Genomic DNA, 19,049 nt, shown 5'->3' on the forward strand with positions numbered 1-19,049 from the left:
TTCACCACGGCAAGGTAATGATCACGAAGGGGAATGGGCGCATGTACATGCCTTTTCTTTTGTTGTTGCAGCTGCCCGCAGTGCAGCCAGAAAAATTAGGCAGTCATGTACACGCACCCGAAAAATTATTACAGCGGCCGCTGCTAGCAGCGGCCTAAAAAATTCAGCAATCCTGGAGTCCCGGACCCTGTTGGTGGTGGCGGAGAAGGTAGTCAAGCGGCCTGCAGGCAGACATGCTGTGTGGAGGGACTGGGAGCGACTTAGTCTTCTTGGGGCAGGCCAGGCAGCCAGTCACACGGCGTGCAGGCAGAGATGCTGTATGTGCGGGGACTGACTTAGTCTTGGGGCGGGCAGCAGCCCTCCGGGATCCATGCCTCATTCATTTTGATAAAGGTGAGGTACTTAACACTTTTGTGACTTAGGCGACTTCTCTTCTCTGTGACAATGCCTCCAGCTGCGCTGAAGGTCCTTTCTGAGAGGACGCTTGCGGCAGGGCAGGAGAGAAGTTGGATGGCAAATTGGGACAGCTCTGGCCACAGGTCAAGCCTGCGCACCCAGTAGTTCAAGGGTTCCTCATCGCTGTTCACAGCAGTGTCTACATCCACACTTAAGGCCAGGTAGTCGGCTACCTGCCGTTCCAGGCGTTGGTGGAGGGTGGATCCGGAAGGGCTACGGCGAGGCGTTGGACTAAAGAACGTCCGCATGTCCGACATCACCATGAGATCGCTGGAGCGTCCTGTCTTTGACTGCGTGGACACGGGAGGAGGATTAGTGGCAGTGGTACCTTGCTGGCGTTGTGCCGTCACATCACCCTTAAAGGCATTGTAAAGCATAGTTGACAGCTGGTTCTGCATGTGCTGCATCCTTTCCACCTTCCGGTGAGTTGGTAACAGGTCCGCCACTTTGTGCCTGTACCGAGGGTCTAGTAGTGTGGCCACCCAGTACAGCTCATTCCCCTTGAGGTTTTTTATACGGGGGTCCCTCAACAGGCAGGACAGCATAAAAGACGACATCTGCACAAAGTCGGATCCAGTACCCTCCATCTCCTCTTGCTCTTCCTCAGTGACGTCAGGTAAGTCAACCTCCTCCCCCCAGCCGCGAACAATACCACGGGAAGGTTGAGCAGCACAAGCCCCTTGCGATGCCTGCTGAGGTTGTTCTCCTGCCGCTGTCCCCTCCTCCTCCTCCTCCCCCAAAGAAACACCTTGCTCATCATCCTCTGAGTCTGATTCGTCTTCTGCACACGACTTCTCTTCTTCCTCCTCCTCCCCCCTCTGTGCTGCCGCAGGTGTTGAGGAAACAGCTGGGTCTGATGAAAATTGGTCCCATGCCTGTTCCTGCCGTAACGGTTCCTGGTCACGCTCATTCACAGCTTCATCCGCCACTCTACGCACAGCACGCTCCAAGAAGTAAGCGTAGGGAATTAAGTCGCTGATGGTGCCCTCACTGCGGCTCACCAGGTTGGTCACCTCCTCAAACGGCAGCATGAGCCTGCATGCATTCTCCATCAGTGTCCAGTTGTCGGGCCAGAACATCCCCATCTTCCCAGACTGTTTCATTCTACTGTAGTTGTAGAGGTAGTGGGTCACGGCTTTCTTCTGTTCTAGCAGGCGGGAGAACATGAGCAGGGTCGAGTTCCAGCGAGTCGGGCTATCGCAAATGAGGCGTCTCACCGGCATGTTGTTTTTGCGCTGAATTTCCGCAAAGCGTGCCATGGCTGTGTAAGACCGCCTCAAATGCCCACAGAACTTCCTGGCCTGCTTCAGGACATTCGCTAAGCCAGGGTACTTTGCCACAAATCTTTGAACCACTAGATTCATGACATGTGCCATGCAGGGTATGTGTGTCAGCTTCCCCATATGCAAAGCGGCAAGCAGATTGCTGCCGTTGTCGCACACCACGTTGCCTATCTCCAGGTGGTGCGGGGTCAGCCACTCATCCACCTGTTTCTTAAGAGCAGCCAGGAGAGCTGCTCCAGTGTGACTCTCCGCTTTGAGACAAGACATGTCTAAGATGGCGTGACACCGTCTTACCTGGCATGCAGCATAGGCCCTGCGGAGCTGGGGCTGTGTAGCTGGAGAGGAGAACTGCCACTCAGCCAAGGAGGAGGAGGACAGCGAAGAGCATGTAGCAGGAGGAGAGGAGGTGGCAGGAGGCCTGCCTGCAAGCCGTGGAGGTGTCACAATTTGGTCCGCTGCGCCCTGCTTGCCATCGTTCACCACCAGGTTCACCCAATGGGCTGTGTAGGTAATGTAGCGGCCCTGCCCATGCTTGGCAGACCAGGCATCCGTGGTCAGGTGTACCCTTGACCCAACGCTCTTCGCAAGAGATGACACCACTTGCCTCTCAACTTCACGGTGCAGTTGGGGTATGGCCTTTCTCGAAAAATAAGTGCGGCCTGGCATCTTCCACTGCGGTGTTCCGATGGCCACAAATTTACGGAAGGCCTCAGAGTCCACCAGCCGGTATGGTAACAGCTGCCGAGCTAACAGTTCCGCCACGCCAGCTGTCAGACGCCGGGCAAGGGGGTGACTGGCCGAAATTGGCTTCTTCCGCTCAAACATTTCCTTCACGGACACCTGACTGCTGCTGTGGGCAGAGGAGCAGGAACCGCTCAAGGGCAGAGGCGGAGTGGAGGAGGGTGCCTGTGAAGGTGGAAGGGAGAAAGCGGCAGAAGCAGATAATGCACCTGATGGAGGAGGAAGAGGAGAAGGAGGGTGGCTTTGCTTTTGAGTGCTGCTGCTGCTTTTGCTCAGGTGGCCATCCCATTGCTGTTTGTGCCTTTTCTCCAGGTGCCTTCGTAAGGCACTTGTCCCTACGTGAGTGTTGGCCTTTCCACGGCTCAATTTTTGTTGGCAGAGCGAACAGATGGCTTTGGTCCGATCTGAGGCACACACATTAAAAAATTTCCACACCGCTGAGCCACCCTGGGATGTGGGCACTATGGGGACCTCAGCAGCTGATGCTGAAGGGCAAGTTGGCTGGCTGTACATAGGTGGCAATACATGGTGCCGGACACTGCCACCAGCTGTTTCTGACGAAGAGCTGCCCCAGCTTCTTTCAGCAACTTCTCTCCTCCTCCTACTCTCTGACTCCCCCTCTGAACTGTCCCCCTCTTCATCTCCTCTATTGGGTACATACAGAGGATCCCTATCATCGTCATCATCGTAATCATCCTGCCCAGCTTCGCTTGCCTCAGACAAATCCAAACATGCACCAACATCAGTAGGTCCTTCATCCTCCTTACACGTTACATCCATAATGTTGCCGCGTAACTCAGACATATGAGCTGGTGAAAATTCATCTGGCTGTAACAACAATGGCTGTGCATCAGTGATTTCACCACTAAATAATTCTTGCAAAGTGTCAAATGCAGCGGAAGTGGTGCTAGTAGTAGCACTGGTGGCTGAGCAAGATGAGGTGTTCTGTGTCGCTAAATACTCAACCACGTCCTGACAATCTTGGGAGGTGATGGGACGTGCCTTCTTCCGAGCACTGTACTGTGGGCCAGGTCCACACGAAATTACATTTACACGACCTCGCGCAGACCTGCCGGGTGGCCTTCCTCTGGCTCTGCCACTACCTCTTCCTCTACCTGTTTTGTCCATATCGGGTATGCACGGAGTGGTATATCACACTGCGTGCACTCACGTAGGTAGGTGGGTTCACTTAACTGCACAGGTATGCGCACTGATGCGGTGGGTCCACTGAACAGAACAGGTATGCAGTGGCGGGTTCACTAAACAGAACAGGTATACAGTGGCGGTTCACTAAACAGAACAGGTATGCAGTGGCGGGTCCACTGAACAGAACAGGTATGCAGTGGTGGGTTCACAGCACAGGTATGCAGTGGTGGGTTCACAGCCCAGGTATGCAGTGGTGGGTTCAATGAACAGGTATACAGTGGCGGGTCCACTGAACAGAACAGGTATGCAGTGGTGGGTCCACTGAACAGAACAGGTATGCAGTGGTGGGTTCACTAAACAGAACAGGTATGCAGTGGCGGGTCCACTGAACAGAACAGGTATGCAGTGGCGGGTTCACTAAACAGAACAGGTATGCAGTGGCGGGTCCACTGAACAGAACAGGTATGCAGTGGCGGGTTCACTAAACAGAACAGGTATACAGTGGCGGTTCACTAAACAGAACAGGTATGCAGTGGCGGGTCCACTGAACAGAACAGGTATGCAGTGGCGGGTTCACTTAACTGCACAGGTATGCGCACTGATGCGGTGGGTTCACTGAACAGAACAGGTATGCAGTGGCGGGTTCACTAAACAGAACAGGTATACAGTGGCGGTTCACTAAACAGAACAGGTATGCAGTGGCGGGTCCACTGAACAGAACAGGTATGCAGTGGCGGGTTCACTTAACTGCACAGGTATGCGCACTGATGCGGTGGGTTCACTGAACAGAACAGGTATGCAGTGGCGGGTTCACTAAACAGAACAGGTATGCAGTGGCGGGTCCACTGAACAGAACAGGTATGCAGTGGCGGGTCCACTGAACAGAACAGGTATGCAGTGGCGGGTTCACTAAACAGAACAGGTATGCAGTGGCGGGTCCACTGAACAGAACAGGTATGCAGTGGCGGGTTCACTTAACTGCACAGGTATGCGCACTGATGCGGTGGGTCCACTGAACAGAACAGGTATGCAGTGGCGGGTTCACTAAACAGAACAGGTATACAGTGGCGGTTCACTAAACAGAACAGGTATGCAGTGGCGGGTCCACTGAACAGATCAGGTATGCAGTGGCGGGTTCACTAAACAGAACAGGTATACAGTGGAGGTTCACTAAACAGAACAGGTATGCAGTGGCGGGTCCACTGAACAGAACAGGTATGCAGTGGCGGGTTCACTTAACTGCACAGGTATGCGCACTGATGCGGTGGGTTCACTGAACAGAACAGGTATGCAGTGGCGGTTTCACTAAACAGAACAGGTATGCAGTGGCGGGTCCACTGAACAGAACAGGTATGCAGTGGCGGGTTCACTTAACTGCACAGGTATGTGCACTGATGCGGTGGGTCCACTGAACAGAACAGGTATGCAGTGGCGGGTTCACTAAACAGAACAGGTATACAGTGGCGGTTCACTAAACAGAACAGGTATGCAGTGGCGGGTCCACTGAACAGAACAGGTATGCAGTGGTGGGTTCACAGCACAGGTATGCAGTGGTGGGTTCACAGCACAGGTATGCAGTGGTGGGTTCACAGCACAGGTATGCAGTGGTGGGTTCACAGAACAGGTATGCAGCCAGACAGGAACAAGCTAAGCCTAACTAATCTTTCCCTGAGAGACAGTCTGCAGCAGCTCGCCCTACTCTGACTAATGCAGGCACACGAGTGGCCGTAATGGCCGCCCCTGCCTGCCTTATATAAGGGGGGGTGGGGCTCCAGGGGCTAGTGTAGCCTAATTGGCTACACTGGGCCTGCTGACTGTGATGTAGAGGGTCAAAGTTGACCCTCCATGTGCATTATGGGGCGAACCGAACTTCCGCAAAGGTTCGCCTGCGGGACGCGAACGCGAACCACTGAAGTTCGCATGGAACCGTTCGCAGGCGAACCGTTCGGCCCAACTCTAGTGTTAAATAGTCAACCACGTCCTGACAATCTTGGGAGTTGATGGTACGTGCCTTCTTCTGAGCACTGTACTTTGGGCCAGGGCCGCACGAAATCACATCAACACGACCTCGCACAGACCTGCCGGTTGGCCTTCCTCTGGGTCTGCCTCTACCTCTTTCTCTACCTGTTTTGTCCATTTTGTCCATATCAGGGGGGGATGAAGTGAAAGGTATGCACTGACTTGACTAAAACAATGTGCAGTCACACAGGTGCAGGTAACAGGTATGCACAGAGTGGTAGATCACACTACGTACACTCACATAGGTAGGTGTATATCACACTGCGTGCACTCACGTAGGTAGGTGGGTGCACTGAACACAACAGGTAGTTATAAGCAGTGATGAGGCGGGTGCAATCAACACAACAGGTAGGTATATGCAGTGATGAGGTGGGTTCACTCAACACAACAGGTAGGTATATGCAGTGATGAGGTAGGTTCACTCAACACAACAGGTAGGTATATGCAGTGATGAGGCGGGCTCACTCAACACAACAGGTAGGTATATGCAGTGATGAGGTGGGTTCACTCAACACAACAGGTAGGTATATGCAGTGATGAGGTGGGTTCACTGAACACAACAGGTAGGTATATGCAGTGATGAGGTGGGTTCACTGAACACAACAGGTAGGTATATGCAGTGATGAGGTGGGTGCACTGAACACAACAGGTGCAGTAATGGGTATTATAATGTACATCTGTCACACACACAGGTAGTCACTGAATGTGCTGGGCCTGGCAGTGGCACACACAGTATGAATTAGCAAGGCTGTCTAAGCAACACAAGTGTCAGTGGGACACACAGAAAAAAAAAAGATCACAAGAACAAGACTAGCTCACAAAAGAGCTGTTGTGGGGTGCTATTTTAGCAATAAGAATCAGCCAGGAGCAAGCTAACAAGCCTACAACAGCCTAACTAATCTTTCCCTATGAGAGTCTGCCAGCAGCTGTCCCTTCTCTCACTATTGCAGGTACACGAGTGAGTGTAATGGCCGGCTGAGCCTGCCTTATATAAGGGGGAGGGGGAGTGGATCCAGGAGAGAGTGTAGCCTAATCGGCTACAATGTGCCTGCTGACTGTGATGTAGAGGGTCAAAGTTGACCCTAATGGTGCACTATGGGGGCGAACCGAACTTCCGGGAAATTTCGCCTTACATGGCGAATGCGAACCACCGGAATTTCGCCTGGAACCGTTCGCCGGAGAACCGTTCGGGCCATCTTTAATTCCCACCTTTATCTGATCAGCGGACTCCTGTCAGCCGATCAGGTGCAATGGTATATACTCTTTGTCTGCTGTATCAAATCTAGCAGGAATTGTATAAATTTAGCAGTGTTCAGATGAGACGCTTTGGTCGGACGTAATGGTACATTAAATATCTTAAATGTTCGTTGGACAGTGAAAATGTCACAATGGCAAACATTAATTTCACAACAGCCTGAATACCTCTTAACACCGCTTGTTGGACGTTTTTCCCCACATTAAACTTCTTAGAAGAAAGTGTTCAAGTATTACAGTAGAGACACAAAAGCATGGGCACCTTCCATGCAAACCAAAATTGGTTTATTGCAACTGTAGTAATAACATGGTGATTGCAGAGGAAAAACAACCATAAATGTACCTCAAAAGTTGTGCTGCAGGCTGTCAGTGGAGGAGGTGGGAGATGAGGGGCAACAGAACGCAGTGTGACCAAGCATCCAGTGGGACGCGAAACAGCTGTCTCTTGACCCACCGTTGCCCCTCATCTCCCACCTCTTTCACCGACAGCATGCAGCAAACTTTTTGAGGCACACCTATGGTTGTTTTTCCTCTGCAATTACCATGTTGTTACTACAGTTGCAATAAACCAATTTTGGTTTGGACGGAAGGTGCATGTGCTTTTGTCTCTCTACTGTAATCGTAAATTACGTCACTTAGCAGGGAGACCATGTGCAGGTAACCCCCCACTTGGTCCCCTCCCTAACCACTCACCTATCAATTTACACTTTAAAACTAGTAAGTTACACTTTAAAAAGCCACTACAGTAAATTACAAAAACAATACAAAACTATGGAAAACCTAGCTTGTCAGTATTTTTGGTTATTTACATACTTATTTATTTTTTAATATTTTTGCATACATCAAACCTTTAGAAACATTTAAATCGTTTGCCAACAAGCAAACTGCTATTCTTAAAGGGACCCTGAGCTCTCATTAAAAATTAAATCTAGACTTACCTGGGGCTTTCTCCAGCCACCCGTAGCCTGCAAGGTCCCCCGTCTTCCTACTGGTTTTCATGGTCCTGGTCTCGGCTCCAGTAATTCATCGACTTTGGCTGAAGTGGCCTGTGCGCGCCCCCACTGAGTGTCATCACGCTGGCCAGCGTAAGAGTCTTGTGCATGCCCGGATCAGTCTTAGAGAACCGTGCATGTGCAGGACTCTTCAGCTGAAGTTGCCAGATTACCAGAGCCAGGTGCAGGACCCCAGAAGGGACCAGGAGGACGCCAAGGTAACTCAGGGGCTACGGGGGACTGGAGGAAACCCAAGGTATCTTCAATTATTGAGAGCTCAGGGTCCCTTTTAGCTAATTATTATGAAAGCTAGGATTTTTTGATTCACTTCATCAATTCTTTTCTGGATCGTATGTAAAAAAGTGCCCAAAAATGTAATATATGGTGGCATCTGATAAAATGAATGTGTGCCCTACCTTGTTAGAGCCATTTTATGTGTATCTGTTGAATTGAATTACATCTTGAAATATAATGTGTTAAATGTTATCTCAGTTTCACTGTTGCTATATGAACAGTATATTCATGTTTTCAGATTAAATAGCATCTATATGCATTCTTTTTTTAAATCCATCATGGTTTTATAATAAAGAGGTAGAGTGCAGCTGTAAATTGTAAAAAAAAGTGGATTTTTTCCTGTGATCTATGACTTAAGATGGCCTTGTTCAGTCCAGTTCTTGGTAGCTATGCAGCAGATCCAAACATCATTAACAATAATAAGTGCATGTAGCAGATAACAGGTAATAATGAGTGTAAGTGAGAGATGAAAGTGCTTGTTATCGCTTACAGACATTTTTGTAAAATCTCTGCAACTGATTAAGGATTGTTCTCTTTTCCTCATAAAAGGGTGCTATCCTTTCGAAAATCATCTAAGTCTGGTAAAAGTCACAGAGAGTTGAGTATGTGGTGATCTATTGCAATTATTTAATATTCTTTTGCAACTAACGGGCAGCACGGTGGCGTAGTGGTTAGTGCTCTCGCCTTGCAGCGCTGGGCCCCTGGTTTGAATCCCAGCAAGGGCACTATCTGCAAAGAGTTTGTATGTTCTCCCCGTGTCTGCGTGGGTTTCCTCCGGGCACTGTTTTCCTCCCACATTCCAAAAACATACGGATAAGTTAATTGGTTCCCCCTAAAAAATGCCCCTAGACTACAGTACTTACACTACATAATATAGACATATGGCAATGGTAGGGATTAGATTGTGAGCTCCTTTGAGGGACAGTTAGTGACAAGATATATATATATATCTTGTCACTAACTGTCCCTCAAAGGAGCTCACAATCTATAATATATATATATATATATATATATATATATATATATACACTGTACAGCGCTGCGTAATATGTCGGCGCTATATAAATACTAAATAATAATAATAGTAACCAATAAGAGATCTGGACATTTGGGGTCATCTTCAATGAAATTAGCTCAGGTGAGTTTATTGTACTGCTTGGGCAAAAGTTTTGATCCCAGCTTTCATTTGTAGAGCTTGTTAATGCCTCAAAATCTCCACCTAAAGCGGACCTGAACTTAGAGCGTCCTCTCTGCTCTAAAAGATACGCAACTGCATAGTAACTTTGAAATAAAAAAAATCATGTCTTTATTACAGCTAGTACAAATCCTAAAATAAATCGGCACTGTTTAAACTTCATGAAAGCAGACATGTTGTTAACAGCCTGTGCTTTCAAATGGGCTTATCTGCCATCTGTGCCATAGGCAGCCATGAGACACAGGGGAGAGATCAGATTACAAATTATGATTAGACACAAATGAGGGGGAATTAACCCCTAGCCAACCACTCCCCGCCAATTGGTGTGAACGCGGTGGCAGCCCCAGGGCCACTCCACGGCGATTGGCATGAATGGCTGTGGGCAGGGATTGCAAGAGATCGAGCGCACTAATGCGCACATCTCTGCATGAATGACGGAGCTCCGTTCCGCCTTCAGTCTCCCAGTAGCAGAGACTGTCAGACGGCAAAACCGACATCTATTTACAATGTATAGCGCCTCGATCAACAGCAGCGCTGTACTGGGGACAGCCATGGGACATGGCTGTCCCCTTGGCACTCACAAAAGTGATCCACTGTCGTAGGCTGAAGCCTATGACAGCCGATCACGCTCATTGGCTGGCCGGGGGAGGGAGTGATCTAAAATAAATAAAAAAATAGTGCTATTTATTTAAAAAATAAACTACAGAGATTCCTTATTTAAAAAATAATCAAATAAATATTTATAAAACAAACAAACAAACATCTGGGGAGCGATCAGACCCCACCAACAGAGAGCTCTGTTGGTGGGGCGAAAGTGGCGGGGCAGTGCAGTTTCTAGGCTAAAATGCACCCAGGGCGAGGGTGTAAAAATTGCTCCCCCCCCCCCGAAGCAAGGTATGAGTGCCCGCAGTGTAGGTCAGGTCTAGTTGCACTCAGTATAGATTCCCCCAGAATAGGTACCCCAGTATAGGTAGCCAGCTATAGGTCCCCCCAGTATAGGTAGCCAGGCATAGGTGAGCCAATATAGTTGCCTCCGGTATAGGTTAGCCAGGTAGGTGCCTCCAGTATAGGTAGCCAGTATAGTTGCCCACAGTATAGGTTAGATAGGCAGGCGTCCCCGGTAGATAGTTAGGTGCCCCCAGTACAGGTTAGCTAGGTGGGTGCCTCTAATATAGGTAGCCAGAATAGTTGCCCCCAGCATAGGTTAGATAGGTAGATGCCCCCTGTATAGGTTAGTTAGGTAGGTGCCTCCAATATAGGTAGCCAGTATAGTTGTCACCTGTATAGACTAGCTAGGTAGGTAGGTGCCCCCAATACAGGTTAGATAAGTGAATGCTCCCACTATAGGTTAGATAGGTAGAGGCCCCCCAGTATAGGTTAGGAAGGTGCCCCCCAGTATAGGTTAGATAGGTAGCTGCCCCCTAGTATAGGTTAGATAGGTAGGTGCCCCCGAGTATAGGTTAGATAGGTAGGTGCCCCCAGTATAGGTTAGATAGGTAGCTGCCCCCCAGTATAGGTTAGATTAGGTAGCTGCCCCCTCAGTATAGGTTAGATTAGGTAGCTGCCCCCCAGGTTAGATAGGTAGGTGCCCCCAGTATAGGTTAGATAGGTAGCTGCCCCAGTATAGATTAGGTAGGTGCAGGGCATAGGCTGGAGAGGCTCCAGCCTTAGGGTGCAGTGTAGGAGGGGGCGCACAATTCATTCAGTTGTCTTTCCTAATTGTGTATGAAGCAGAAAGAAATAAGAAAAGTTGATACATAGCAGTGACTGCAAGCCAGATAACTAGATATTAAGGTGTTGGGGAGGTTGTGGGCCCTGTGGCCCTCTTAGTCTAATAGCAATCAGTGTGTGACGGCTGCGGTGGGAGGGATGGAGGGGCGCACTTTGGTGTCTCAGCATTGGGTGCTGGAGGACCTTGTCCCTGCTCTGGGTAGGTGCCCCCCAGTATAGGTTAGATTAGGTAGGTGCCCCCCAGTATAGGTTAGATTAGGTAAGTGCCCCCAGTATAGGTTAGATAGGTAGCTGCCAACCCAGTATAGGTTAGATAGGTAGGTGCCCCCAGTATAGGTTAGATTAGTTAGGTGCCCCAGTATAGGTTAGATAGGTAGCTGCCACCCAGTTTAGGTTAGATAGGTAGGTGCCCCCCAGTATAGGTTATATAGGTAGGTGCCCCCCAGTATAGGTTAGATAGGTAGGTGCCCTCAGTATAGGTTAGATTAGGTAGCTGCCCCCTCAGTATAGGTTAGATTAGGTAGCTGCCCCCCAGGTTAGATAGGTAGGTGCCCCCCAGTATAGGTTAGATAGGTAGCTGCCCCAGTATAGATTAAGTAGGTGCCCCCCAGTATAGGTTAGATTAGGTAGGTGCCCCCCAGTATAGGTTAGATTAGGTAGGTGCCCCCCAGTATAGGTTAGATTAGGTAGGTGCCCCCAGTATAGGTTAGATAGGTAGGTGCCCCCAGTATAGGTTAGATTAGGTAGGTGCCCCCAGTATAGGTTAGATAGGTAGTTGCCACCCAGTTTAGGTTAGATAGGTAGGTGACCCCCAGTATAGGTTAGATAGGTAGGTGCCCCCCAGTATTGGATAGGTAGGTGCCCCCCAGTATAGGTTAGATTAGGTAGCTGCCCCCTCAGTATAGGTTAGATTAGGTAGCTGCTCCCCAGGTTATATAGGTAGGTGCCCCCCAGTATAGGTTAGATTAGGTAGGTACCCCCCAGTATAGGTTAGATTAGGTAGGTGCCCCCCAGGATAGGTTAGATAGGTAGGTGCCCCCAGTATAGGTTAGATTAGGTAGGTGCCCCCAGTATAGGTTAGATTAGGTAGGTGCCCCCCAGTATAGGTTAGATTAGGTAGGTGCCCCCAGGATAGGTTAGATAGGTAGGTGCCCCCCAGGACAGGTTAGATAGGTAGCTGCCCCAGTATAGGTTAGGTAGGTGCCCCCCATGATGGAGGGGGGAGCCGCAGCCCGACCTCTCCCTCCCTTCCTCTCCCGGGCCGCCCTCCGTGCTCCCCCCTCGCAGTGCAGAGTAATGCAGCAGGGAAGCGCTATGCAAAACTACTCACCTCGCTGGCTCCAAGCGCTGCTCTCTCGCCACCAGTCTCCTCTCTGCCTACACGCTGATACACACACAAACAGGAAGCAGCGTGTGTATCAGCGTGTAGGCAGAGAGGAGACTGGCGGCGAGAGAGCAGCGCTTGGAGCCAGTGAGGTGAGTAGTTTTGCATAGCGCTTCCCTGCTGCATTACTCTGCACTCCGAGGGGGGATCGCACGGAGGGCGGCCCGGGGAGAGGAAGGGAGGGAGAGGTCGGGCTGCCCTCCCCGCGCCTGCAGCTCCCCCTCCATCACAGCGCCCCCCTCCCATCAGCGCCCCGGGCGGCAGCACGCCCCGCACGGCCGTAGAAACGGCCATGGGGGGGGGGGGGGGGGAATCACTTGTGTGCTGAGTTGTGCAGCCCTGTAGCGAGGCCTTAACCTCTTTAGCAGTAATCCCGAGTTCAGAGTGGTAATCCCGTGCCTGAGTGAGTTATATGCAGGAGCTGCTGTAGATCTCTCTGTGATATTTTTTTTCTTGTTTTTAGGGTCTAAAAGCTCATGAAAAAATTGCACAACTTTTAGACCCCGAATCTGGAAATAATCATAACGCCAGGGAGGTTAAAGCTGCAGTGTCCTATTAAGTATTAAGTAAAAATGGTCTAGTCACTAGGGGGGTTTAACACCGCGGTCCTCAACTCTTTAAATATATACAGAGTGCATTTCTCTGTTTTCTTTCTGTCCCGTGCAAGAGTTCAGGTCCGCTTTAAACTTAAATGGTGTTCTGCAGTAATTAGATAGTTGCACTGAATTCTTCATCTATTTTTTTAACCTCAGATAAACAGAATCAGTTTGAAAAAAAAAAAAGCAATATATAATACATAAAAGCATGTATCAGAAGTGATCATCGTAATTTGCTAATTTCACTTAAGATGAATATCATGTAAAATTTCACAATTACTATTACATGTAATTATGGTTTCAAAGTTGAACTGATTTTGCATAATCCATAAAGTTTGCAAGCTGTGCAAAATTACGAACACGGCAGCCGTAAATGATTTTTCACATATACTGCAAAAAATGTTCATGCATAACATACAGTAATATGCTAGGTATGTTTGGTGGAAAAAAGTGAAAAAAAGGTTTTTAAAAAGACCTTGTAGTTTTTCAGAAAATTGATTAAAAGGAAATCAAAGAAAAAAGTTTTTTTTAAACTTAGCAAAGTGACATTTTGACAGTGCGGGGTCCCTCCTCTAACCCTCTGTCAACCATGCAGGCTGATATAGCCAGAATTCAGAGACGGCTGTGTGGGGCTTTGCACCCTGAGCTATACCAGCCCACATAGCCCAAGACGTTTAGGAGCTTTGAAAGATAGCGGAGGCAAATCCTTCACCTCTTCACCAAAGCATTTGTCCATACCATGGTGTGGGATCATTTCCAAGGATATTGGCATGGGATTATTAGTGCTGCTTGCTTACTGCTAGTGTTCTACTAATTACTGCTGCTGCTTGGCCCATTGTCCATGAAGTACTATACCAACATAGACAACTGTCAATTCTGCTATTGACTGAATACTGCTTTGGGACTCATTCTATTGTGTGAATTAGCCATCCCAATAACATGTAACTCCATTTTAATTTATTCCTTTGTTACTTTTCCATTTTGGATTCCAAACTGTAATGGCTTTTAGTATTTCACACAATTGCACCCACATTATTCCTCTAACAGTTACGCTTAAATTTAATACATTTGTGTGTGAATTATTATACACTTCAGGACCACAGGCTTCCACCTCCCCAGTGACCATTTTTACAATTAAGTGCTCTGCAGCTTTAAAGGATACGTCCAAGGTAATTAAAAAATAAAAATTGGGTGCGTGGCTTGCTAATGGCCGGATAGAGAGAGACATGTTTCTCAAGAGCTCCCGCCGACCCAGGTCTGAATATTATATTTAACAGCTTCCCAGACGCCTAATCCCATCTCATGGGTGGTGGTAGAAAGAAGAATGCCACCAAGAAATCTAAGTCTAGTCCAGCGCAAATCTGCCGTTTTCTTCGGCCGCTTGAGAGGAGGCTTCAGGGCCTTAACTCCCCGCCGCAGACAGCTTACGGTAAGAATAACTCCTCAGCACAGCACATAGATAACAGTTCTCCCAGTACATCTTGGGACTTAGGAAAACAAACCCCAGCCTCTCCTACAGCCTCAGATGGGGCAGAGTCTTTTGTAGATGTTGGTCTACATGACTATAGACGTTCTCTCCCCACCAAACAGGACCTTGAGAACTGTGTCATCAGAGTCATGGACACTTTCCAAAAAAAGAGATGGCTGAACTTAAACAAGAATTTAGCTAAATCTCCCAGAGAGTAAAAGACATTGAAGCCAGACAGGATAAGATGGACAAAACCATAGAGGCTCATCATCTTTCCATCGATACACATTCTGATCATATCTCCACTATCTACATGAAAATCGATGACTTGGAAAATCACCATAGGCGTAACAAAACCAGAGTGAGTGGAGTTTCTGAAACAACATGTGCGCCAGACATTATGGTGACAAATGAGGCCATCTTTAATTGCTTTCTGGAAGCTGAGACCAGCCACAAGATGGAATTAGACAGAGCTCACAGAGCCGCTGGTCCACCTAGCACTAATCCCTCATGTCCAAGAGATATCATTTGCAGAGTCCATTTCTTCAGAGAGAAAGAGCGCATAATGGCTGCTGAGCACCTGAGCACCGATTTTGACGGAGCCAAGATACATCTCCTACTAGACCTATCCAGTCTCACACTACAGCTCAGGAAAGCGGCATGACCATTCGTGATGGTTCTCTGTGATAGAGAAATTACGTAAATTACGAATGTAAAGCTTATACCTTCATACAGTCTCTACGCTTGTTACCTTCTTCAGGCTGACTTCTGTCTGCTCAGCTACTTCTTTGTAAATACTGTTCACCCTCTACCCACCCAACACTAGGAGAACGTCCAGAAGTCTCACCCATACACCCCCTTTTTACAGAGATCCACTTTCTACTTTACTTTCCTTCATAACTTTTTGGATCATTTCACATCCTGATCACATTTTTTTTCTTTTTTCCTGGTTTGAACTCTTTCTGTTATATGGATTTACAATATTGCATACACCCACTGACTTTCTCGAAAGGACTCAGTCACTGGTTTTGCTCTCTCCCCGATATATCAGAAGATCCAGTAATCCAGAGAGCAAATAGACCACTTTCACGCTGTAACGAAAAATCCGCAACGCTGGATGGGTTGCGGAAATATGGTCACATCCAGTCCGGCAAGCTGACCTTCCAACGCGGGATGCGGAAATTCATCTGCATCCGCTGCGCAAACCCGTTCGAGCACTCTGTTCCAAACTCACCAGCATGCTGCTCACCAGGGCTCTGCCATCTTGCCTCTAGGGGGTGCGCACACGCCAGACACGCCTTTATACTCTTAGAAAGCGTGTCAGCTGACCTGGAGGTCAGCTGACATTTTAGCCTGCTCTGATTGGTTGCTGCCTGGGGTGGAGACTTCTCTCCCAGGCAGTATATAAGGAAGTGCTTTTCAGTCACACTTCGTCTGGGATACCCTGTGTCAGCACTCAGACCTAGTCTGCCTTGTATTGAGATTGTGTTATATATTGGCTTATCGCCAATATATACACATATTATATTGTCTTGATTTATCGTGTATGATTCTGTGCCTGTCTTGACTACTCTTCTGGTTCCTGATTCTGTACTTCGCCAGCCCGTACCGTTATCGACTATTGGCTTGGTTTCCGACTATTCTCTTGTCTCACGTTTCTGTACTGCTGCCGCCTGATCTGTTGCCGAACCTCATTTTGTCTGACCTTTCTCCCTTCAGTGGAACGTCTCCCACTGTAGGGTTCTATCAGAGGCTTGCCTCTTTGAGACGACCACCACTAGCAAACCCTTGCTGCTAGAGGCCGAGATTCCTCCACTCCGTCCTTTGGAGGATCTCACACACGGGGTTCCCATTCAGAGGTAACCACACCTCTGAGGAATTATTGTGTGGAGGATTTTTCCACAGACTTGTATTTACGCTGTATATTATTGTTGTCTGCTGTTCCAGCTTGCCTGGAGGTTGTATCTCTGTGCCCTATAGAGATACTCGATTGTACCAAGCACCATCTTGCTTACGATTGTACTGTGTCGCGCTATACTTGCATTATTGGTGATTCTGCAGATCACCATATAATCAGGTATAGTATCTGCCTTATTGGTGATACTGCAGATCACCAATAATCTGAATCTGTGCTTGTTGACACCAATCGTTACATAAACACAGACCAGAAAGAAGTAAGATGGAGGAGGTGGTAAATCAGCTTCAGACCGTAAGGGCAGAAGTAGAACAGCTGAAGATTACTGTGACTGCACAGCAGGCTCAGATTACTCAGCTGACTGAGACTGTCCGGAGGCTGCAACCACCACTTAACGTTCTACCTCCCCCGGTTCCTAGTGAGCCTAAAATGAATATTCCTGAGAAATTTTCAGGTGCTAGGGCAGATTTCCAGAACTTCCGCCACAGAGTGTTATCTTACTTTCAGATGAGACCTGTGTCCTCGGGAACCGAGGCTCAGAAGGTTACTCTCATCAAGACTTTCTTGCATGCAGACTCCCAGACATGGGCGTATGGCTTACCTGATGAGCATCCTGCCCTTTCTTCTGTCCAGGAGTTTTTTATGGCCATGGCGGTCATCTACGATGATTCGGATAGTGCCGCCACGGCTGAACGTAAACTCAAAAGCCTTAGACAGGGACGCAGTACAGCAGAGGAGTATGCGTCAGAGTTCAGGAAGTGGGCAGTCTCCTCTAGATGGGAGTGGTATGCACTCCTGGATAGATACCTAGAGGGGTTGTCAGAGGCAGTCACTGACGTGATGGTTAGTCACCCAGAACCCAGAGACCTAGATGAGGCTATATCACTATCTATTAAAATAGATAGACGTTTGAGGTACAATAAGAAGGGCAGGTACCCTATGTACTCCAGGGCTTCAGGTGCTTGTAGCTCGGCAGCAGTGGAGACTGAGGAGCCTATGCAGCTAGGCCATGGGCGCCTTACGGAGGCTGAGAGGTCAAGAAGACGCAAAGAGGGTCTCTGCATGTACTGCGGAGAAAAGGGCCACATTGCACAAAACTGTGGTAGGTGTTATAATTTAAGTAGGCCTCAGTTATTTGGCCTGAGTTTTATGTAAAAGGCTTGTCCGCACAGTATGCCTTTAAAATAAATAGAGTTTCTTGTGATTCAGGTAGAAGCATCTCAGTGTCTGCGTGTAGCAGATGATACACGCAGATACCGAGAACATGTTCCTGAAAGAAGGCCACAGGCCTACACTGACCTTAACATGTACACCACAAGATCAATCAACATAGGCCATGTTTACCAAAATACCACATTCCAGTAAGTAAGGGAAAAGTGACATTAAATATTAATCGAGTAGGTGGGTATTATGACACCACGAGGGGGCTCAGCCAATAGTCTGGTCTGTGGGAGGGCGAAGATGAGGTCACATTTAATTCTTTCCTAGTCGGTATTAAAGAAGCGGACGAGCTGAAAGAGGGCTCTCTGATTCCTGCTCTGCTTCCTACTTCATGCTACCTAGATGCTGACTAGGACCTCTAAGTATCTTTATTCTATATGTAATCTGATATAATGTATGCTGTACATAGGTAGTCTAGATGTAACTTAGAATAGATCTAAGAAGACCTGATTACAGTCACTAGGAAGGTAATCAAGAGCTGTAACACCAAGAGCTTAAACATGAAGATTGGCTTGGCTAGAATATGATGAACTGTATCTACCTGTATTTCTGTTTCCTGAATAAATAACGTGAGTATTGAAAACGCCTGAGAAAGTCTATCTCCTGCTTGCTGTGATGAGTCGTGTGTGCAACTCTTGCTGATGAGTTTGCTGGTGCCGGAAAAAAGGTGATTAAGAACAGTTTATAACAGTGGTGCCGAAACCCTTCGCTGTCTAGCAAAACAGGCAGACGGGCCAGGGGCCGACGTTTTCAAGACATTCCACAGCGAAACAAGTGGAGTAGATGCGGACTGGGAAACTTATCAAACTGATAAGTAGTGTGCGTGAGCCAGCACATGGACTGCAATTCGAGGAAATCAGCGGCGAAACTCTTGGACGTTAAACTTAAAGAGACTCCGTAACAAAAATTGCATCCTGTTTTTATCATCCTACAAGTTCCAAAAGCTATTCTAATGTGCTCTGGCTTACTGCAGCACTTTCTACTATCACAGTCTCTGTAATAAATCAATGTATCTTTCCTCTGTCAGACTTGTCAGCCTGTGTCTGGAAGGCTGCCAAGTTCTTCAGTGTTGTGGTTCTGCTATGAACTCCCCCTTCCAGGCCCCTCTACGCACACTGCCTGTGTATTATTTAGATTAGGGCAGCTTCTCTCTTATCTTTTACAAGCTGGATAAATCGTCCTCTGAGCTGGCTGGGCTTTCACATACTGAGGAATTACAGACAAGGGCAAAGCTATTTGCAGGAAGAAACGAGCAGCCTGAAACTTCAGTGCATGAGAACTGCAGGGGGAAAGAAACACACAAAGGATCTCTTGAGATTCAAAAGGAAGGCTGTATACAGCCTGCATGTGTATG

The sequence above is a fragment of the Hyperolius riggenbachi genome, chromosome 10, assembly GCF_040937935.1.
Source record: "Hyperolius riggenbachi isolate aHypRig1 chromosome 10, aHypRig1.pri, whole genome shotgun sequence".
Classification (NCBI taxonomy): Eukaryota; Metazoa; Chordata; class Amphibia; order Anura; family Hyperoliidae; genus Hyperolius; species Hyperolius riggenbachi.